The sequence below is a fragment of the Tamandua tetradactyla genome, chromosome 12, assembly GCF_023851605.1.
Source record: "Tamandua tetradactyla isolate mTamTet1 chromosome 12, mTamTet1.pri, whole genome shotgun sequence".
NCBI lineage: Eukaryota > Metazoa > Chordata > Mammalia > Pilosa > Myrmecophagidae > Tamandua > Tamandua tetradactyla.
In genome coordinates, this window is record NC_135338.1 from 29179450 (window position 1) to 29203422 (window position 23973).

General features: G+C 41.7%; 1 long non-coding RNA gene across 1 annotated transcript; it reads right to left on the reverse strand.

Annotated features, from left to right (window-relative positions):
• Positions 1–1583: 1583 nt before the first annotated feature.
• LOC143651286 (uncharacterized) lies at positions 1584–23675 on the reverse strand. The gene is made up of 4 exons (XR_013159951.1): positions 23457–23675; positions 23124–23341; positions 2132–2266; positions 1584–1780 (listed from the first exon to the last, which is right to left on the reverse strand). It is a non-coding gene; the product is annotated as an uncharacterized LOC143651286 (long non-coding RNA).
• Between the last annotated feature and the right edge of the window lie 298 nt (positions 23676–23973).

The window sequence follows — 23973 nt, forward strand, 5'->3', positions numbered from 1 at the left end:
ACTAGTTCAAGAGGATCAGAGGGAGGATTTTGGCTTTCACATCATTGGCTTTAAGGAGAAGCTTCTGGGCTGATTTCAACACAGCTGGAAGGTCCTACATTGCCACAGAATAAAGTTTTTTCACATCCAAAGCTAGAAGAGTTCAAATTCTTCCTCTCACCTCAGCCCCCCACCTCAGGCCCCCATCTCAGGGCCTTTGCACTCCCTGTTCCCTCTCTCCAGAATTCTCTCTTTCCAGAAAACAACACAGCTAGCTCCTCACTTCATTTCAGTTCTTTAATAAAAAAATACCTCCTTAGTGAGGCCCTCCCTGACTACCCCTATATATATATATATATAATTGACATTCACCCCACCTGGCCGACATTTCATATATTCCTTACCCACTTTATTTCTTCTCTTTAAGTGTTTGCCAGTAACATATTATGCATTTTGCCAGTAACATATTATGTATCTTATTTATTGTCTGCCTTCCCCATTAGAGTGCAAACACCGTGAGGGTACACAGTTCACTAGAACAGTACCTGACACATAGTAGGTACTCGACAAGTATCTGTTAAATGGAAAAACAAATGAAAGGATGGTTTGGGTGCCTGAGCATTGACCTGGTAGCACGGCTCTGCCCTGGTTTGGAATCAGGAATTAAGCTTCTGAAACTAGCAAATTTGGGATCCTCATTCCAAATCATTTATCACCTTGTCTCCCTCAATAGACAAATGACTGGAGACACATTCCCTTGAGGCCTTGGCATTGCCTTTCCCCATATCCACTTTCCTTTCTTAGCTTCCCTCTCTACCCTGGCCCACCCCACCTCAGAGCTCCAAATGAACCAAGTCAAATGAACCTTCCCTTGAATAAGAGCAAGCAGTGGCACTTAATGCATATCAATCACTATATTAAGAATTTTACACAGATTATTTTATGGAATCCTTACAACAATTCTATGAGGTAGGTAATATAGTCCACACTTTTATAGGAGGAAACTGAAATTCAGAGTCTGCACTGAACACCTAATTGGGTGATAACCCCCCATTTCCCCTCCTCTGAGAACCTTCCACCCACCCACTATGGTGGGCTTTTACTGGCATGTTAGTAACAAGCATATACCACCCCTCGTCCTCAGGCTAATCTGGCTGCTTTGGCCAGGGTAGAAACCTGATCTCAGTGGACCCATCAGTTTCTTTTTTCCAGAAATGTAGGTTTGGACATAGAGACATTGTTCTTAGTCATAGACCCTTCAAAAAGGTGGACTGGGGCATCCGTGGCTGATCATGTACACCCTGGGAAAGAAGAAAGGACACAATGTGCTGAGAAAAAGCCTCTCCAGAGAAGGCAAATGAGGAAGAGGAAGGCTGAACCCTGATCCCCAGTGACTCTTCCACCCCTGCATTCAGTTCCTTCAGGCCTCAGCTCCCAGCTGAGGTTTTAGGAGGTTATGAGGTTCTATGTCCAGCTCCTAGTTTTATGTGGCCCCCTCTTATCCTTCCAATTAAATACTCTGTTTTAAGATAAGCCGAGACCTTCATTATTTGTAACCAAAAGAATTTGACTCAAAGAAGTTAAATAACTCACCTGATGCCACAGAGCTCAAAAAGGATAAGGCTGCCTAGCCCACACATTTTTGTAACTGCCAAAACCATTCAGATTTTGCTTTTTTTCAGAGGTTGGTAGGGCAAATGTAGGGCATTCTCAACCAAATCACACTGTCTCCTTTTCCCTTCTTTCATATCCAGTGCATTTTCCTAAGGGAAGTCAAGGTCAGAGTGAACTCCAGGGCAGCCTTGAAGGGGAAAAGAAGATACTTAATAAAGAGAATGTGTGGGAAGGGGAGAAGGGCAGCACACTTTTGGTGGGTAGGGATAGGTCATCCTGGGGTGTTTTCATTCCCAGGGCGGCTATAACAAATTACCACAATGTGGGTGGCTGAATACATCAGATATTTATTCTCTCACAGTCCTATATTCTAGACTGAAATCCGGTCGGTAGGGTCAGGCACTCTCTGAGGGCTCTGTAGTAGAATACTTCCGGGCCGCTTCCTAACTTCTGTTGGTTCCCAGCAATCCCTGACATTCCTCAGCTTGTAATTACATCAAACCCAACTTCTGCCTCTGTCTTTACATGGATGTCTTACCTCTGAATTTGACTCCTCATCCCTGTGTCCAAATATCCTCTTCATAAAAGGGCTCCAATAATTGGACTTAGAATATTGCAGGGTGTTGAAAATAGATGATCATTCATATCTTAAAACTTCAACTTCTATGTGAAACTAAAGCAAGAAATATTTATTTGGTGCAAAATTGATGTTTTTGACTAGTGCATTTCCTAATATAATTTATACAGACAGGTTAATTGAACACCATAAATACATGGAACCTTGAATAGGGCATGAGATTTAGTAGGTTTGTCCAGTGTGATGCCCTAATAAATCCCAGTGTGATTTGAACAGTGAATAAAGAAGTATTTGCAAAGTCCCCATGAGGAATGGTGATAAAGGGGGAAAATTCAACTTCCCCATTTGGAGAATTCCTGATATTCTCGGAAGCAGTGGGGACAACCAAATCCATAAGCCAAGCCCTCAATCTTAGGGTTTGTTCATATGAAATGTATTCCCCTGCAAAGGATAGACTAAGCCTACTTAAAATTAGGCCTAAGAGTCACCCCCAGAGAACCTCTTGTTGCCCAGATGTGGCCTCTCTTTCTCAGCCAACATGGCAAGCAAACTCACTGCTGCCCTCCCCCTCTATACAGGGACATGACTCCCAGGGGTGTAAACCTAGCTGGCAAAGTGAGACAGAAATCCGAGAATAAGCTGGGACTCAGCATCAAGGAATTGAGAAAACCTTGACTGAAAAGGGAAAGAGAGAAATGAGACAAAATAAAGCATCAGTGGCTGAGAGATTTCAAACAGGGTTGAGAAGTTATCCTGGAGGTTATTCTTATGCATTATATAGATATCCCCTTTTTAGTTTAAGGTGTATTGGAGAGGCTAGAGGGATGTGCCTGAAACTGTAGAGCTGTGTTCCAGTAGCCATGTGTCTTGAAGATGAATGTATAATGATCTAGCTTTTGCAATGTGACTGTGTGATTGTGAAAACCTTGTGTCTGATGCTTCTTTTATCTATGATATTGACAGATGAGTAAAGCATATGGGTTAAAAATAAATAAATAATAGGGGGAAAATGTTAAAATAAATTGAGTAATTTGAAATACTAGTGATCAATGAAAAGGAGTGGTAAGGGGTATAGAAAAAAAATAGGGGGAGCAAAGGTTGAAATATATTGAGTAAATGAAAATGCTGGCAGTCAATGAGAGGAAGGGGTGGGGGATATGGTATGTATGAGTATTTTCTTTTTGTTTCTTTTTCTGGAGTGATACAAATGTTCTGGAAAGTGATCATGGTGATGAATATACTACTATGTGATGATATTGTGAGCCATTGATTATATACCAAGAATGGAATGTTCATATGTTAAGAATGTTTGTGTTTGTATGTTGTTATATTTTGTAAAAATTAAATAAATAAATAATAAAAGAAAAGACAAAAAAAATAATAATGATGATTGAACTTAGCTTCCTACCCCAATCTAGTCTCACCTCATCTTAATCCGATTCAACTTCACAGACCCCATGTCTACATAAGATCATATTTACAGGTACTGGGGCTTAAGACTTGAATGGGGGGGGACAGAGTTCAACCCGCCAAATAGGTAAGTCTATGTTTTTGCCGAGTCTTGGGTCTTTGGAACAGCAGGTGCAGCCATCACCTCGTTCTGCCTAGACCCAGCAGAGCAGCTAGGTAGGATGAGAGAGGGAGAGACCAGGAAGGAGTATGGGGATAGTTTAGCCTTTGAATTGGGGACTTCTTCCATGCGGCGTGCAGGCCCTCATCAACTGAGCTGTGTACCTCTGAAGCAGACTTGCTCTAAAGATGCAACTGAGCCAGGTGAAGCCAAAAGAAAAGTGGGCCAAAGGCTTCTCTGGGCAAATCCATTAGAGGCGGCTACTCCCTTAGAGCCGCTTAAAGCACGCAACTCCTGAGGCTCCATTTATTGACTGCGTTTATTTTTCTAATTTGTCAAGTACTTTCTGCATTCTTGAGCTTGCCTCCTAAGTGCTCAGCTTCTATCCTGCCTCTCCGGCTCCACCAATTTGATTAGCATACTCTGCACTCCATCTTTTGGGTCATTAATGAAAATACTGATGAACACTGAGTGTGTCAGGTCCTGGGAAGCTGCTCTGCCACATCATCTTCTGTCTGGCTAACAAACTGGAGAGGATAAGTCCTCTTTTCAGACAGATTTTGCCCATTGTTCAGGAGGTTTTTCCCCGATTTTCATTCCCTCGTTATTCAATCACTGATTTTTTCATTGTGCTAGTGCTAGAAATTTAGCTGCAATCCCTGGAACATGGAAAATGCTTAACGAATGCTAGTGATTACTGTTATGAGGAACTGTGGGGAAACACAGATGCATAGGACAGGTTCTGGCCCCCAACAAAGGACTGGGACTAAGAACAACACCTGCCATTTACAAAATGCTTGCCAGCTACTGTACTAATTTTGTACGAGCATAGTCCAGCCTGTGCTGGACAGTATCCTCTTAAGGGCGGCAGTTTGTTAGGTAAGGATTCTAAAATCCAAGTTCTTATGCTGGATCTTCTACTTCCTGGCTTAAACTTCCTTTGCCTTAGTTTCCCCATCCATAAAAGTAAGAATACTATTATTTAGCTCATAGGGTTGTTGTGAAGATTTAAACTATTAAATATGGTAATTTATACTAAGGTTCTTGGAACACTGCCAACAAACACATACTAAGCTTTCAATCAACGTTAGCTATCATTGTGATGCCATATAATCAACTCCCTATAAGATGTATTACCTATGTTTTCCTGACAAGAAAGCTGAGGCTTAGAGAGGCTAATAATTTGCCCAAAGTCCTATGGCCAATAATGGAATGAGGATCCAAGCTCACATCTGTTTGATTCCAAATCCTATTTGCTTAATTGTTATAAACTAGTGTGCTGACTTGAAAGGATGTGTGTCCCCTAGAAAAGCCATGTTTTAATCCTAATCCCATTTTGTAAAGACAGCCGTTTCTTCTAATCCCTATTCAGCATTGTGTGGTTGAAACTCTAATTAGATCATCTCCCTGGAGATGTGATGTAATCGAGAGTGGTTGTTAAACTGGATTAGGTGACGACATGTCTCCCCCCATTCAGATGGGTCTTGATTAGTTTCTTAAGTCTTATAAAATAGGAAACATTTTGGATTCAAAGTGATTCAGAGAGAGCAGAGCAGAATGACATAGCCACAAGAAGCAGAGTCCACCAGTCAGCGACCTTTGGAAACGAAGAAGGAAAATGCCTCCCAGGGAACTTCATGAAACAGGAAGCCAGGAATGAAAGCTAGCAGATGATGCCTTGCTCACCATGTGCCCTTCCAACCGATAGAGAAACTGAGACTGTGTTCACCATGTGCCTTCTCGGGTGAGAGAGAGACCCTGAACTTCATCGGCCTTCTTGAACTAAGGTATCTTTCCTTGGATAGCTTTGATTGGACATTTCTATAGACTTGTAATTGGGACATTTTCGTGGGCTTAGAACTGTAAACTAGCAATTTATTAAATTCTCCTTTTTAAAAGTCATTCCATTTCTGGTATGTTGCATTCCAGCAGTTAGCAAACTAGAACAACTAGAAAGGAACAAGGCATGTATAAGTAACTACAAGATAGATGGCACTTCCCTGAACCACCCAATGCCCCTTCCCCTGGGCCCCAGGACCTCCTGCAATAAGACACAGAGTATTTTCATGGCACATAGTAGACTCACACAAATACTACCAAATTATAATGATGACAATAATGATTAGGGTGATGATAATATTATAAATGCCATAACTGAGGTTAAAAAAATAAAGAGTTTTGGGATGTCAGAGGAGAGAGAGAGAATTTCTGAACAAAAGAATACCTGGTGATGTTCATGGAGAAGTTGACTTTTGAATAGATCTTCGAGGATAGGTGTGAGAAAAGAGGAAAAGGTACCCCATGTAGAGGAAACCACATGAGCAAAGTCATCAAGATAGGAATTCTTAGGGTATGAGAGAGAGACTAAGAAAAAGAAAAGCAAGAAATTCCATTTGGATGGTATGTGCTATATGAAAGGAAATAGTGGGGAATGAGCTGGAAAGGAGGGAGACATACCAGCGTTAATAAACAAGACCTTGACCAAAATACTGGGCAAAGCAGAGAGATCTTTCATATTCTTCTTGAAAGATATATTGGGGAAAGACCTATAGTAGGGATTCGGGGTGGGAGGGCTGGGGAGATTTCTATAATATTCAGGCCATGGTAAGTTCCAAAATTACTATTTAATAGAGAAGTTTGAGGTGGGGGCTAAGCAGGCTGAAATTCAGCCAACTCTTGTTGGTAAAAACAGGTTTAAATATTACGCTGCTTTGAAAGGATGTATGTACCCTAGAAAAGCCATGTTTTAATCCTAACCCCATTTTATGAATGCAGCCATTTCTTCTAGTCCCTATTCAGTACTGTATGCTTGAAACTCTAATTGGATCATTTCCCTGGAGATGTGACTCAATCAGGAGTGGTTGTTGAACTGACTCCACAGAAATAAAGAATGTAATGAGAGGATACTATGAACAATTTTATAGTAATAACTAGATAATGTAGATAAAATGGACAACTTCCTAGAAAGGCAGTAACAGCCAATATTGACTCAAGAAGAAATAGACAACCTCAACAAATCAATCACAAGTCAAGAAATTGAATTAGTCATTAAGAATCTCCCCAAAAGAAAAGCCCAGGACCAGATGGCTTCACATGTGAATTCTACCAAACATTCAAGAAAGAATTAGTACCAATTCTGCTCAAACTCTTCAAAAAAATTGAAAAGGAGGGAAGGCTACCTAACTCATTCTATGAAGCCAACATCACCCTCATACCAAAGCCAGACAAAGATACTACAAGAAAAGAAAATTACAAACCAATCTCTCTAATGAATATAGGTGCAAAAATCCCCAACAAAATTCTTGCAAATTGAATCCAGCAGCACATTAAAAGAATTATACACCATGACCAAGTAGGACTCATCCCAGTTATTCAAAGATGGTTCAACATAACAAAACCAATTAATGTAATAAACCATATCAGCAAATCCAACAGAAAAACCACATGATCATCTCGATTGATGCAGAAAAGCATTTAACAAAATTCAACATCCTTTCTTCTTGAAAACACTTCAAAGAATAGGAATAGAAGGGAACTTCCTCAACATGATAAAGGGAATATATGAAAAACCTACAGCCAACATCATCCTCAATGGGGAAAAACTGAAAACTTTCCCCCTAAGATCAGGAACAAGATCAGGAACAAGACAAATATGTCCACTATCGCCATTGTTATTCAACACTGTGTTGGAAGTTCAAGCCAAAGCAATTAGACCTGAAAAAGAAAGACAAGGCATCAAAATTGGAAAGGAAGAAGTAAAACTCTCACTGTTTGCAGATGACATGATACGATATGTTGAAAACCCCAAAAAATTCACAGCAAAACTATTAGAGCTAATGAATGAGTACAGCATAGTTACAGGTTACATGATCAACACTCAAAAATCTGTACTGTTTCTATACACTGGTAATGAGTAATCTGAGGGAGTAATCAAGAAAAAAATTCCATTTACAATTGCAACCCAAATAAAATATTTAGGAATGAATTTAACTAAGGATACAAAAGAGCTATACAAAGAAAACTACAAGAAATTGCTAAAAGAAATCACAGAAGACCTAAATAAATGGAAGGGCATACCATGTTCATGGATTGGAAGACTAAATATAGTTATGATGTCAATTCTACCTAAGCTGACTTACAGGTTCAATTCAATACCAATTGAAATGTCAAAAATTTACTTGTCAGAAATAGAAAAACAACCAAATTTGTCTGGAAGGGCAGGGTGCCCCGAATAGCTAAAAATATCTTGAGAAAGAAAAATGAAGTCGGAGGTCTCACACTACCTGACTTTAAGGCATTTTATGAAGCTACAGTGGTCAAAACAGCATGGTACTGGCACAAAGATCGATATACTGACCAATGGAATCGAATAGAGTGTTCAGATATAGACCCTCTCATCTATGGACAATTGATCTTTGATAAGACAGTCAAGCCAACTCACTTGGACAGAACAGTCTCTTCAATAAATGGTGCTTGGAGAACTGGATATCCATATGCAAAAGAATGAAAGAGGATCCATATCTCACACCCTATACAAAAATTAACTCAAAATGGATCAAAGACCTAAACACTAGATCTAAGACCATAAAATTTTTAGAAGAAAATGTAAGGAAATATCTTATAAATCTTATGATAGGAGGCAGTTTCCTAGATCTTACACCCAAAGTATGAGCATTGAAGAAAGAAATAGATAAATGGGAACTCCTCAAAATTAAACACTTTTGTGAATAAAAGAACTTTGTCAAGAAAGTAAAAAGACAGCCTACACAATGGGAGATACTATTTGGAAATGCTGTGTCAGATAAGGGTCTAGCATCCAGAATATATAAAGAGATTGTTCAACTCAACAACAAAAAGACAAACAACCCAACTACAAAATGGGCAAAAGACATGAACAGACACTTCTCAGAAGAGAAAATACAAATGACTAAAAGGCACATGAAAAGATGCTCAACTTCCCTGGCTATTAGGGAAATACAAATGAAAACCACAATGAGATATCATCTCACACCCACCAGAATGGCCATTATCAATAAAACAGAAAACGGCAAGTGCTGGAGAGGTTGTGGGGAAAGAGGCACATTTCTCCATTGTTGGTGGGAATGTCAAATGGTACAACCACTGTGGAAGGCAGTTTGGCAGCTCCTCAGGAAGCTAAGTATAGAATTGCCATATAATCAGCAATACCACTGCTAGATATCTATTCAGAAGACATGAGGGCAAGGACACAAATGGACATTTGCACACCAGTGTTTATAGCAGCATTATTTACAGTTGCCAAAAGATGGAAATAGTCCAAATGTCCATCAACTGAGGAAAGGTTAAACAAGCTGTAGTATATACATACGATGGAATATTATGCAGCTGTAAGACAGAATAGAGTCATGAAACATGTAATGACATGGATGGACCTTGAGGACATTAGGCTGAGTGAGACTAGCCAGAAACAAAAGGGCAGGTACTATATGGTCTCACTGATATGAACTAACATTAATGAATGAACTTGGAGAATTTCGCTTAAGAACAGAGGTCATCAAGAGATAGAAATAGGGTAGATATTGGGTAATTGGAACTGAAGGGCAACAGGACTGATTATAAAAATTTGGAAATGGATAGCACAATACTACCTAATTGTAGCACAAAAATGTTAATACACTGAATGAAGCTGAATGTGAGAATGATAGAGTGAGGAGGGTTAGGGGGCACAAATGAAACTTGAAGGAAAGATAGACAGTAAACACTGAGATGGTATAATCTAGGAATGCCTAGAGTGTACAACAATAATGATTAAATGTACAAATTAAAAAATGTTTTTACATGAGGAAGAACAAAGGAATGTCGGTATTGCAGGGTGTTGAAAATAGATGGTCGTTCATATTTTAAAACTTTAACTTACACATGAGACTCAAGCAAACAATGTTTATTTGGTACAAAATTTATATTTTGACTAGTGCATTTCCTAATATAACTTATATGGACAGTTTAATTGAACACCATAAGTACATGGAAGCTTGAATAGGACATGAGATTTAGTAGGTTTGTCCAGTGTGATGTCCCAATAAATCGCAGAGTGATTTGAACAGTGAGTAAAAAAGTATTCCCCTTGGGGGAGTAGCAAGAAAGGGGAAAATTCAACTTCCCCATTTGGAGAATTCCTGATATTCCTGTAAGTAGTGGGGACAACCAAATCAATAGGCCAAGCCCTCAATCTTGGGGTTTGTTCATATGAAACTTATCCCCACAAAGGATAGATTAAACCTACTTAAAATTAGGCCTAAGAGTCACCCCCAGAGAAACCTCTTTTGTGGCTCAGATGTGGCCTATCTCTCTCTCAGCCAACAGAGCAAGCAAACTCACCACCCTCTCCCTCTCTACATGGGACATGACTTCCAGAGGTGTAAATGTGGAACAGAAATCTGAGAATGAGCTGGGACTCAGCATCAAAGAATTGAGAAAACCTTCTCAACCAAAAGGGAGAAGAGAGAAATCAGATAAAATAAAGTGTCAGTGGCTGAGAGATTTCAAACAGAGTAGAGAAGTTATGCTGGAGGTTATTCTTATGCATTATATAGATATCCCCTTTTTAGTTTAAGGTGTATTACAGAGGCTAGAGGGAAGTTCCTGAAACTGTAGAGCTGTGTTCCAGTAGCCATGTTTCTTGAAGATGAATGTATAATGATATATGTGACTATGTGACTGTGAAAACCTTGTGTCTGATGCTTCTTTTACCTACGATATTGACAGATGAGTAAAACATATGAATTAAAAATAAATAAATAATAGGGGGAACAAATGTTAAAATAAATTGAATGATCAATGAAAGGGAGTGGTAAGAGGTATAGGAAAAAATAGGGGGAACAAAGGTTAATATCTATTGAGTAGATGGAAATACTAGTGGTCAATGAGAGGGTGGGTTAAGAGATATGGTATGTATGAGTTTTTTCTTTCTTCCTTTTTTTTTTTCTGGAGTGATACACAAGTTCTAAACAATGATCATGGTGATGAATATACTACTATGTGATTATATTGTCAGCCATTGATTGTACACCATGCATGGAATATTTGTATGTTAGGAATGTTCATGTTTGTATGTTGTTTTGGTTTGATAAAAAATTTTTAAAAAATTTTAAAAAGAGTGGTTGTTGGGCTGGATTAGGTGTAGACGTGTCTCCACCCATTCCAGGCAGGTCTTGAATGGTTTACTGGAGTCCTATAAAAGAAGAAACATTTTGGAGAAGGTGGGAGATTCAGAGAGAAAGAGCAGAGAAGAATGACAGAGCCACGAGAAAGCCACAACAGAGAATGCCACAGAACCATGAATCAGACAGTCCACCAGCCAGCAACTTTTGGAGATGAAGGAAAACACCTCCCAGGGAGCTGGAGAGGAAGCTAACAAATGATGCTGTCTTTGCCATGTGCCCTTCCAGCCGAGAGAGAAACCCTGACCATGTTCGCCATGCGCCTTTGCACTTGAGAGAGAAACCCTGAACTTCGTCGGCCTTCTTAAATCAAGGTATCTTTCCCTGGATGCCTTAGGTTAGACATTTCTATAGATTTGTTTTAATTTGGACATTTTCACAGCCTAAAAACTGTTAACTGGCAACTTATTAAATTCCCCTTTTTAGAAGCCGTTCCATTTCTGGTATATTGCATTCTGGCAGCTTTGGCAGACTAAAACAAATATTAAGATACTTTCATTAAAACACACATCAGTCACATCAGTGAATGGGGCAGGGCAGTTGCTGATAGACCATGAAGAAGGGAACAGGATCAGCTGCTGCACTCTAGCCTCCAATATTTCTCAGATTAAGTCCCTGCAAAGGAGAAGAAGCATTGCCAGAACTCACTTCCTGCTGAGTCACAGAGCTTGCAGCCCTACCCGGCCATATGAATGTTTTGTTTGGGAGCCTGGAAGTGCAGTCCTTGAGTAGGTCCTTCCTGAGCCCAGGGAGACCACAAAGCCCATATGAAGACATTGGGCATGGCCTTGCTAGCTGCACACCCATCTATTCCCGATGTAGACTCTCGGTTTTCCTGTTGCCTCCAGGATCAGATATCCTTGATCCCTCCATTAATTAGCCTGGCAATCTATGGAAGGTGCCAGAAAAAGAATCCTAAAGAGTTGGGTTTTGGCGATTTTGTCCAGAACCTAAATTTTCTGTAGCACATTATCTAACTCAACCTGTCTGGATAGATCATTTAAACAATCCTAACCCAGGGAGCCCAGAATAAGAATAAAAGCCTTTAATCCTGTATAGCTTAATGTAAAGCCTGGATACATCCCAGAGCATATTAAGCAGATATTCAAAAAGTATTGACATGTTAAAATAAATTTGGTAGATTGAAATGCTGGTGATCAGTGAAAGGGAGGGGTAAGGGGTATGGTATGTATGAATTGTTTTTTCTTTTTCTTTTTCTGAAATGATGCAAATATTCTAAGAAATGATCATAATAATGAATATACAACTATGTGATGATATTGTGAGTTATTCATTATATAACAAGAATGGAATGATCATATGGTAAGAACGGTCATGTTTGTAGTTGTTGTGTTTAAAAAAATTTTTTAATTAAAAAAAAAAAGTATTGGCAAAGTCCCTTGAGGGATGGGAGAAATATATGGAACTACTAAGTTTTACCACCAGGGAACCCCCTGATACTGTCCCAAACATTAGGGACATCAAATCAATAGGCCAAGCCCTTGATCTTGAGGTTTGCTCTTGTGAAGTTAATGTATGTAGCAGAGAAGCTTAGCCTACCTATAGGTATGGCCTAAGAGTTACTTACAGAGGACCTCTTTTGTGCTCAGATGTGGCCTTTCTCTCTCTAAGCCCAAATCTGCAAGTGAAATCATTACCCTCCCTTCTACATGTTACATGGCATCCAGGGGTGAAATTCTCCCTGGCAGCATGGGAGATAACTCCCAGGGATGAGCCTGGCCCTGGCACCATGAGATCAACAATGCCATCCTGACCAAAAGGGGGAAAAGAAGTGTAACAAATAAGGTATCAGTGGCAGAGAGTTCAAATAGAGTCGAGAGGCTACTCTGGAGGTCACTCTTATGCTATCTTCAGTTAGACATTGCTACCTATTATAGCTTGCCAACCCCCAACCAAACCCATTCCTGCCAATCCCAAAGAACACCCAGGATGTTATATAAGATTCTATAAAGGTTCCATGCACAAGGGTAACTTTCCAGAAACCTACAACCTCCAGATGGCTCCCTAGAACAGATAAGTCCTTTAATGGAGAGGGGCCAGCCTCTCCTGAAGATCACCTAGTTCCATCCCCCTATCTCTTATTATCAACGGACCCTTCCAACATGAAAAAGTTAAAATGGGCATAGCCAAAATACTCTGAAAGAGAAGAAGAAAGATCAAAGGTGACGGTGGAATTATACAGAGAACGTAGGGTTTAACAAATGAGTATGACTGCTGAATCACTATGTTGATATTTCTTTTAGTCTCCAGTGTCTTGGAGCAGCTAGTAGTAAAAACCTAAAAATGTGGAACTGTAACCCATACAAACTCTGAAATCTATTCTACGACTAATTGTTGCAATGGCTTTGAAATTTATTGCTTTTTCGTATTTATGTTATTTTTGACAAAAGAAAAAATAGTTGATTGTGATGATAAATGCATATCGTGAACTATTTATTGTACACTCTGGTATGTGAATATATAATATATATCAATAATAAATAAGTAAGAGAGTTGGTTCTTGGTAACTTTGGTTCAGGTAGTTCTCTTCCTAATGACCCAGCGGTGCTGTGGGTAAATATCACTCCTTACCCAGTTCCCAGTTCATCATTTTCAAGGCAGTATGGCCCACTCTGAAACACAAAGTTGCGAGGAAAGCGATGCTGGGAAAGGTTGGGGCCTGCTATCCTTTGGGCCACAACTTTTCTCCTCCTGCCCACAGCAGTGGCCTCTCTCAGCCTTGCACTTCATTGTGATTACTCCCATTCCCCATAAGTCTCCTTCAGACCCTCATAAAAGAGAGCCAACCACAGGGAAGAAGGGACCCAGGAGGCAGAGCCCATGATCAGACTGGATCTGTGGGGCCACCAGAGGTCACCCAGGATCCTGAGTGCAGTGTTGCTGTGTGTCATCTCCTGCTCCTTATCTCATAAGACAGCATCCGCCATTAAACCAGGGAACACTAGACAGAAGTTTCTAGATCTTTGATATTTGCTGCAGCAGCCCTTGCTCTCTGATCCCTGGCTTGCTGCTGGCCTGATGCTCACTCAGGGCCAATGATTGATGGAATAACATCATCTCTGCCTGTGTGGAACCCACTTTCCATTCGTGTCTCAACTGTGCCCCTTTTCTATATACTAGCTCCCAAGTTTCAAGATGGACTGTGCTGATTTAACGATTAGGCTCAGCTTTTTCTGGCCATCACTATTGCTGGCCTAGGCCGCTCTGATGACAATAGACATTATCTGGCCACTGCCCAATGGCCTGGTCACCCCAATGATGGCCCTTAATTCAGCTTGCCATGGCATGGAAGGGGGCCTCTCCTCCCTGCAGAGTAGCTCCTTATTGGATTACATCACGTCAATTTATATTCATATAGATGATAATATCTCAATTTTATAAAGCATTTAGTAAGTGTCAGGCACAGTCCAAAGTGTTTATTTGCATTCTTAATTTAATCTTCAAAACTACTATTCTCTATTTTATTTAACAATAAAATTATATTGTTAGCCCCAATTTTCAGATTGAGGAAACTGTCACATAAGAAAAGTTTACTAGAATACCCAAAGTTGCCTGTAAGGAACAGGATCCAGATTCCAACCCACGCTATTAAATTCTAGAGTACATGTATGTCCCAAACATTGTGTCACAGCACCACTCGAGGTATACACGACCGATACCCAATCCTTCCCTAAGAACAGGTTATGATTTGAGGGGTGGAGAAGAATATGGAGAAGCAGATGTCTGAAAGATGGAGTGTCTAGAATTAGCCAAACTTTAGGGTTTAAGGGTATAGTCATCTAGACTGCCAAGTCTTCCCAAGATTTTTCACACCAACCGCAATTTCTGGGGTTTCTTAAAATGACCCTCATTTTCAATAATTTGCTAGAATAACTCATAAAACTAAAGAAAGTGCTATACTTATTATTATAGTTTTATCTATAGAGAAAAGATACAAATTAGATCCAGCCAAAGGAAGAGACACACAGAGCAAGCTTCAGATGTGAAGCTTCAGTCATCCTCAGGGATGCATCACCCTCCCAGTACTGATATCTAGCAATACGCATGAAGTATTGCCAACCAGGGAAGGTCACCCAAGCTTTTGTGTCCAGAATAATTTTTATTGGGCCTTCATCAGGTAGGTGTGATTGATTATTTTTCTACTTGGTTGAAATCAATCTCCTGCCCCCATCCTCCCCTCAGCCTCCCCAGAGATCAGACTGATAGCAGATGACCCAAAGCCCTGGTACAGAAAGGGGGCACTAGGAGCCAAAGGGCCAAAGATGAGCTTGGACTCCCTCTTCCTATTCCAAGGCCTAGCTCTCACTGAAGATGGTGAGTGTGAGGTGGAAGTGAGGAGAAAAGAATAAAGAAAACTAAAGAAACGAAGGGATTAAGTGAGAAGTTGGAGTCTAGAAGGAGAGGACTGCAGACAGGCTAAATTGCAAGAAGTAGAGAGATGGATAGGGCATCAGGGGAGTCACATGTGAGGAGAAACTTTGAAACCAGCATTTTCGCAGAGATGCTGACCCCTCTCCATGGATCGCTGATTCTGTGCTGACCCAGGTGTTTGCAGTCCTAAGCCCTGGAAGCAATCATTGCAGCTTTCTTATTGACCAACTTTTTCTAAAGGCATTAGATTCCAGTGGCTTCTCAACAGAGTTGCCCAAGTCCCAGGGGAGAGAGGAGTAAGGCAGCAGAGACAGAGACCAAACACTAATGCTTTTCTAACAGCAGGGCCTGGGGCATGCCTGGTAGTGCTGGTTCCCAGCCCTTAAGTGGGCTGTTAGCTGTCAGGAGAAGCACAGGGTAGGAGTGAGGAAAGAGAGACCCTCAGGATGCCTTATTAACAGACCAGTGTGCCCTCAAAAACACTCCCCAAAAACCAGCAAAGTGAGACAGGATTTCTTTCCTCCTCAGCAGGTCACAAATTCCCTCGGGGTTCTTTCATGAGCCATGAGTCTGTCTTTATAACAATCCTAGGCACTGGTTAAGGTTTTTACCACCACAAACAGGAAATGGGAATGGAAGCAATTCTCAAGAGTTGGGTCAGAGGTTGTTGCTGTTGCTGCAGGAGCTTGTTGGTTCTTGTCACAGGAGACAAAGCTGAGGAAACCAACAGCCTAGAACCGAGGTTCAGAGGAAAACAGAGTGTTCCCATTAGAGAAAAGGGGTTAGCTGGAGAAGCAGAGGAGATGACAGACAGGGTTATAGGGAGAAGAGAGGGAAGAATGTTTGATGGGAAAGGAAGGAGAAAGAAGAAAGGAGGGAAGACAGAGGAGGAAAAGAAAAAGAAAAAGGAAGAGGGCAGGGGAATCATTAATTTTTCTGTCTTCACTTTTCTCTGCCTCTCCCACCTCTATATCCTCTCAGTCCACAAGTTCTTGCCATTGGCACTTGAATTCTACTTTATTGACCCTGCCCCACCTCTCCAGGTGCTTCCTGCTTCTCCCCTGGATGAGTGGGTGGCTTCCAACAGTCTTCTGATCTTTAGTTTCTGCCATCTTCAGCCCATCCATCCTACCACTCTAGATTTAGCTTCTTCAAATAATTTTTTCACAATATTATCCTCCTACTATATTGTTTCTCATAACCCCTTTTCAACCTCACCTCCCTCAATTTGGTATAATCACAAGTTTCATGTAGAATAGACCTCAGGGTTTCCCAGCTTCGCACTTTTGATATTTGGAACTGGATAATTCTTTATTGTGGGGGCTGTTTTTGTTCAGCAGCATCTCTGCTACCTAGTAGTACACCTAGTACTACATAAACACACACACACACATACACAAACACACTTATGACAACCAAAATTGTTTCCAGACATTGCCAAGTGTCTCTTGGAGGACAAAATCACTCCTAGTTAAGAACCACTGACCACTTTAAAACTTCGATTTCTGTGTGAGACCAAAGGGAGAGATGTTTATTTGGTGCAAAATTTATATTTTGGTTAGGCATTACCTAATTCAACTTTCATGGTCAGTTGACTTCAACTACCATAAGTACATGGAATCTTGAATAGGAGTGAGCTTTTATTGGTTTGTCCAGGTTAGTGTGATACCCCAATATATCCTAGAGTAATTTGGGCAGTGAATAAAAAAGTATTTGCAAAGTCCCCTTGGGGGACAGGGGAGAAAGGAGGAAATATTCAACTTTCCCATTTGGGGAATTCCTAATATTCTCACAACCAGAGCAATAGGCTGAGCCCTTGATCTTGGGATTCACCCCTGTTCTAGTTTGCTAGCTGCCGGAATGCAACACACCAGAGACAGATTGGCTTTTAATAAAAGGGGATTATTTCATTAGTTCTTCAGAGGAAAGGCAGCTAACTTTCAACTGAGGTTCTTTCTTACATGGGAAGGCACAGGGTGGTCTCTCCTGGACTTCTCTCCAGGCCTCTGGGTTCCAACAACTTTCCCCAGGGTTATTCCTTTCTGCATCTCCACAGGCCTGGGCTAAGATATGAGTGCTGAGATGAGGTATGCTGAGCTGCTTGGGCTGTGCTATGTTGAGCTCTCTCATTTAAGCACCACCCACTTAACTCAAACATCATTCATTGCAGCAGGCACACCTGCTGTTCTGATTAGGTTGCTCCTATGGAGAGCTGACCCACCCAAATGTGGGTGCCAACTTTTGATTAGTGGTTTCCATGGAGATGTGTCTCCACCCAATCATGGTGAGGTTGTTTACTGGAGCCCTTTAAGAGGGAACCATTTTGGAAAAAGCTTTAGTGCTGACAGAGCCCACACAGTCAGAGATCTTGGAGATGCAGAAGGAAAATGCCCCCCTGCCCCGGGAAGCCTTATGAAAGGAGAGAGAGCAAGCAGATGTTGCCGTGCGCCTTCCCAGCTGGCAGAGGTGTTCTGGATGGCATCAGTCTTTCTTGAGTGAAGGTAACTTCTTGTTGGTGTCTTAATTTGGGCATTTTCACAGCCTTACCAGTAAACTTGCAACTTAATAAATTCCCTTTTCAAAAGCTGTTCCATTTCTGGTATGTTGCATTCCAGCAGGGTTAGCAAACTAAAATACCCTTCATCTTTCCTACTATGCACTACTCTCCCCAACGCACACACACACACACACACACACACACACACATGCACACACATTGTTTCTTCTCTTAAGCTCCTTATGTTAGTGGAGAACATCATCATCTTCCTGTGGACTAATGTTTCTCTTGCTCCCATATCCAAATTCCAAATCTCTTCAAGTTCTACCTTAATACCTTTTTCCGTCGACAATTCCACCAACTTACTTTAGGTCACTGCCACTTCTCACATTACAAAACAACTTCCTTTCTAATCTCCCTCCCTTTAACCCACTCTCTACCCTTCAACCAAAGTGACTTTGTAAAACATAAATAAAATAGTATCACTCCCTGGATTAAAACCTGCTAAGGATTTAGCTTTAGACAAAACTCCAAATTCTTCGGTCTGAAAAAGGAATTTTTCATGCTCTGGGCCCTTCTCCTCCATTCAACCTCATCTCTCCCATCCTGCCCATACTCTTTACATTCTTTATTATGTTAATTACAATTTCCCTGAGTGTTCTATGCCCTTTCTCACCTCCCCCCCAACTCCTCACTTTTATATGTTTTTCACTCTGTCTGGACTGCTTTTTTTCTTCTCCTCTTCTCTTGGCTAATTCTTATTCATTTTTCAGATCTCAGTTTAGACATAACATCTTCTAAGAAGCCTGATCATTTCAAAACAAACTCCTCTTTACACCTGTTCTAGTTTGCTGGCTGCCAGAATGCAATATACCAGAAACAGAATGGCTTTTAAAAAGGGCAATGTAATAAGTTACTAGCTTACAGTTCTAAGGCCAAGAAAATGTCCCAATTAAAACAAGTCTATAGAAACGTCCAATCAAAGGCATCCAGGGAGAGATACCTTGGTTCAAGAAGGCCGATGAAGTTCAGGGTTTCTCAAGTGGAAGGGCACATGCTCAACCCCTCCATATGGCGGCAGCCAGGCTTTCCCCAAACCCCAAGGAATGTACTTCACCCTCTCCAAGGCCTGAAGCAGCATGAGTCTTCCACTTCAACGAGGTGGAAGGCCCATCCTCTGCCTTCAGGGCAAACTCACCCTCTTCACAGGCTTGGATGGGTCTGCTCTCCAGGCCCAAGGCTTTTTTTTTCTTTTCTTCATAGAATCGAACCCAGGTCCTCTGGCATGGCAGGTGAGCATTCTAATCTGCTGAGTCACAGTGGCCTGCCCGAGGCCTGAGGCTTCTTGACTTCAGACCTCAGCCTCCATGGTTTTGCCTCTGAAGTTATTTTTCCTCCAATGTGTCCCTTCTCTGAACCCCCCAGTCCAGACTGGCAGTGCCTCTGTTTATACAGGTCCCACAGCACTCTCGTTGGCTTTCTATGCAGTAGCCTTGGATCACGCCCATCAGACATAAGGAGTTTCCACAAATCCTTCCTGGATAACTCCATGTCTGATCCTGACTTTCTCTGAGATGGCTGACTGGTTCAACATCTGGTCAAGTCCTCATACAGGCCTCTATTCTCTGGGGTCTCCCTTCCTGGAAGCCCAGAATTTTCCAGGACATCAATTTCTGGTTTCTTTGTACCCAAGAGTTCACTTTTCAGCTGATCTCTCTCCTGTCGCATTTCACTATAAGCTGTGAGGAAAAATCAGGCTGCACTTTTGACATTTAATTTGGAAATCTCTTCTGACATTTAATTTGGAGATCTCTTCTGCTAAATATCCAAGTTCATGGCTTTTAAAATCTGCCTTCCAGCCAAAGCCACTGGTCAATTTTGCCAGATTATCTGCTATTTTAAAACAAGATTCGCCTTCCTTCCAGTTTGCAATAACACGTGTCTCATTTCTTTCTAAGGCCTCGTCAGAGGTATCTTTAGAGTCCACATTTCTACCAACAGTCTCTTCAAAGCGTTCTAGGCCTTTTCTATCAAACTTCTCACAACTCTTCCAGATTCTTCCTCTTATCCATTTAGAAAGCTGTCCCAACATGTTTGGTATTTGCACACTGCAGCAGCACCACCCTACTCTCCAGTACCAAAATCTGTTCTAGTTTGCTAGCTGCCGGAATGCAATATACCAGAAATGGAATGGCTTTTATAAAGGGGAATTTAATAAGTTACTAGTTTACAGTTCTAAGGCCGAGAAAATGTCCCAATTAAAGCAAGTCTATAGAAATGTCCAATCAAAGGCATCCATCCAGGGAAAAACACCTTGGTTCAAGAAGGCCGATGAAGTTCAGAGTTTTTCTCTCAAGTGAGAAGGCACATGGCAAACACTGTCAGGGCTTGTCTCTCAGCTGGAAGGGCACATGGCGAACATGGCATCATCTGCTAACTTTCTCTCCTGGCTTCCGGTTTCATGAAGCTCCCCAGGAGGCGTTTTCCTTCTACATTTCCAAAGGTCACTGGCTCATGGACTCTCTGCTTCGTGGTGCTGCAGCATTCTCTGCTCTCTCCAAATCTCTTTCTTTCTCCAAAATGTTTCCTCTTTTATAGGACTCCAATAAACCCATCAAGACCCACCCAAATGGGTAGAGACATGTCATCACCTAATCCAGCTTAACAACCACTCTTGATTAAATCACATCTCCAGGGAGATGATCTGATTACAGTTTCAAACATACAGTATTGAATAGGGGTTATTCTGCCTTTAGGAAATGGGATTTAGATCAAAACATGGCTTTTCTAGGGGACGTGCATCCTTTCAAACCAGCACACCTTTCCCTGAAACCACTACTACTACCACTTTCCCAGCCCCGAACTTGATGCACGTTTACCCCTCCCTGGTGGAGTTCAGTTCCGAACACCTGAGCTCCCTTGCACCCTGTTCATATCTTTATTAAAGCATTTATCATACTGTAATTTATTTTTGCACTCCTGTCCCCCTCACTACATTGTAAGCTCTTTGAGGACAGTAGGCAGGGTGATAGAAATCTTCTATCCAGTGTGTCAGAAATCTTCTGCTTGCCTTTTCAGACCTTGTCTCTACCTTTCTCCACCTGCCATGAGATCCAGAAAGCAACTACATCTATGGAGTTCAGCCAGTGGAGAGAAGTGAGTGAGGTGAAGGTTTTCATTTCCCCAGCTAGATTAGTCCCTCAACCAAACGTCACAGCTCCTGTTGAATGACACTCTCCATTTCACCCTCTCCTCCTGGATTCTGGGAATTTTCTCTACCCTTCCCCTTCAGTCTGCAGTTGATAACACATTCCTGATGCCACTAACTCCAGGGCATGGCACTATCCCTTGTTTTCCTACACTCAGCCCTCACCTTCGAAAATAGTCTCTTCAAATTACCAATTACCCATCTGGCCCTTTATTAATTCATATCGCATGGGTGTTTTTTTTTTAATTTATTTATTTATTAATAAAAAAAAATTACCGATTACCCACGTTTGCCAGGGTCCAGCTAATTTCCTCTTTGAATTATTGGGAGAGCTCACACAAATGTTTTATGAATGAGTGAGTAAAACAACCCAAGTCATTGGTTGGCCCTCCATTTCACAAGAAACACAGAGATTTCCCAGTTTAGAACTAGGAAATGAAGTGAGACAATTTTAGGGTTGGCAAAGAAGGGGATCCTTAGGGCTCTTCTGGTGGGAGGCAGGCTTGGGAATAAGAAAGAGGCTGCTTTCATGCCCTTTTATACAAGCAGTCCCTAAACCCTTCTGCAGTAGCTTCCAGGCTGTGAGCCTTCCAGAGAGTTGAGGGTTATCTCCTGTGGTCTGGCCAAGGGAGTTCATTTCCTGCGATAACTCTATCTCAGGTTGAGTGGAAAGACTCTCAAACCTTCCTTTACTTTATCTTCAGGTCTCACCCCTAAAGAAGAGATCATGGAGTCACTGTAAATGTTGTCTTCTCCTTCCTCCCACTCAAATCCAACATCCTGAAATTCAAGCTCAGGACCCGTAGGAGGGGAAAACCCAGCAGTCGTCAGGACAACATTATTGAGCAAAGCAGGGTTAAGGCTGCATCCCGAGGGCAGGATCCTCAGAGATGATTTATATACTACACCACTCTGTGGTGTTCTCCCAGCCATCCCAAGGGCTGTTAGAACTAGGAGAGACTCTCTGCCCTTTTACACCAGAAGAGCCTGGGGCCCAGGGAGGGGAAGCGATTGCCCAAGATCAAACAATAAGTCAGTAGCCAACAAGGTGCTAGAAGGTAGGTCTCCCAACTAAGGAACCTGCCACTCTCAATTGCTATTCCACGCTGCCTCCTGAGAATTAGGGGATGGTTCAAGATGTTTCAGTGGAAGGGACACGGTCACAAAAGAAGAGGAACAGACAGACCACAAGCATCTACTACACTGCGTGACTTGGAAAAGGGAATAAGCGCAGGTTGAACTGCGGTGATGCACTGCACAGTATGGTATGGGGCTATGTGCTGGCTCTGAGCTCACACAAATAAGGGCTTGAATTTTGGGTGACCCTGGATAGGTGATTCAACCTCTCTAGACCTCAGTTTCCTCATATGTGAAGTGGAGACAAAAGAATACTCACCTCATAGGGTTTTTATGAGGATTAAATGAGATAATCCACGTAAAGCACTTAACACTTTTAAAAAACTGGTACAAAAAAAGTGCCCAGTATAGATTGGCTATTATTTTTATCTATAACAATAGTCTTATTTAATTCTCATGCACTCCTTTTAAGAGAGGGAGGGCATAGGCTAAGAGAGGTAAATTCCTTGCTCAACTTTATGTATTCATTTATATAAAGTTCTTAGAAAGGGCCAGATACCCTTCTAAACACTGGAAATTATAGCAGTGAACAAAGTAGACAAAAATCTCAGCTCTATGGAGTTTACACATAGTTGGGAAAGATAGACAATACAAATATATGTAAGTAAATCATATGATATAGTAGAGAGTGATAAGTACTATGGAGAAACATAAAGCAAGGGAAGGGATGGAGTAAAGGAAGGGGAGGTTACGATTTTAGAGATAGTGGCCGAAGGCCTGGAGAAGGTGGGGGCGTAAGTGTGTGGGTCTCTGGGAAAGATCATTGCAGAGAATGGGAAGAACAAGTGCAAAGGCCCTGAGGCAGGAGTCAAATATATGAGGAGCAAACCAGAAGACAGTGTGCTGAAACAAAGAGAGTCCAGAAGGAGCAGTAGGACACAAAGCTAAAAAACATGTAAATTAGGGAGCTGGTATTTGAACAAGGGACAGATTTTCAAACCCATGCTCACCCTCTCTTGCTCAGTCCTGTCATTGGCTCCCTGGTGACAGGCTGGAGTGAGTGGATGGGTTGATTCTGTTCTTTCCAGACAGGGAGTTGTGTGGTTCAAAGTCAGATGCCAGGAAGGGGCTGAAGAATTATGTTTCCAAACAAGTGTGCTGTTTCCATCTTCTGAACCAAAGATCAGAATATAAATTTCAATAAGTACATGTAAGTATACATAAGAACCTACAAAAAGGGTAGAACAGAATATCTGTAGTGAGAGCATACACAGTATCTAGAACATGTAGTCGTCGTAAACAGACAAATACTTTTTGATCCCAAAGATCCTTAGATACATTACCTGTATTCGCCTTTACTGAGGAGGATCTGAGAACCTCCCCCCTCGCCTGGGCAAGGGGAAATAAGCGTTCTTTAGAAACCTCTATCTGCTGTGGCAGCAGCAAGGTCCAAGTGGGCAGAGGGCAGGTGGGGACCCCCTGCGTGTCTTCTTTTCCATCCTGAAGGGATGGAAACCCCCCTCTGAGACTATTGCTAGGAAGGATCAAAGAGAACCTCCTGAAAGGGCTGGCTCCTACTGCATGTAATTGCCGGGTAAATAAATGCACAGTGTCTTTATGATGAAATGGGCCTGTGCAGGCAGAGCCAAAGGGAGGAAATTACTCACATTGGGGAGGGGCAGGAACTCTTTCAGGCCATTATGGTCCACTAAGTATGTTGCCTCTGCCAAGGTGAAATGGTTCCCTCGTGATTTCAAAAGTGGACGATCTTCTACCAATTCACAAGTCATTTTAGTCCCCTGGACTGTAGCTTTCCTCCTCTCTCTCCATGAAACCTCCGCAGGAGGGTCACCATACATG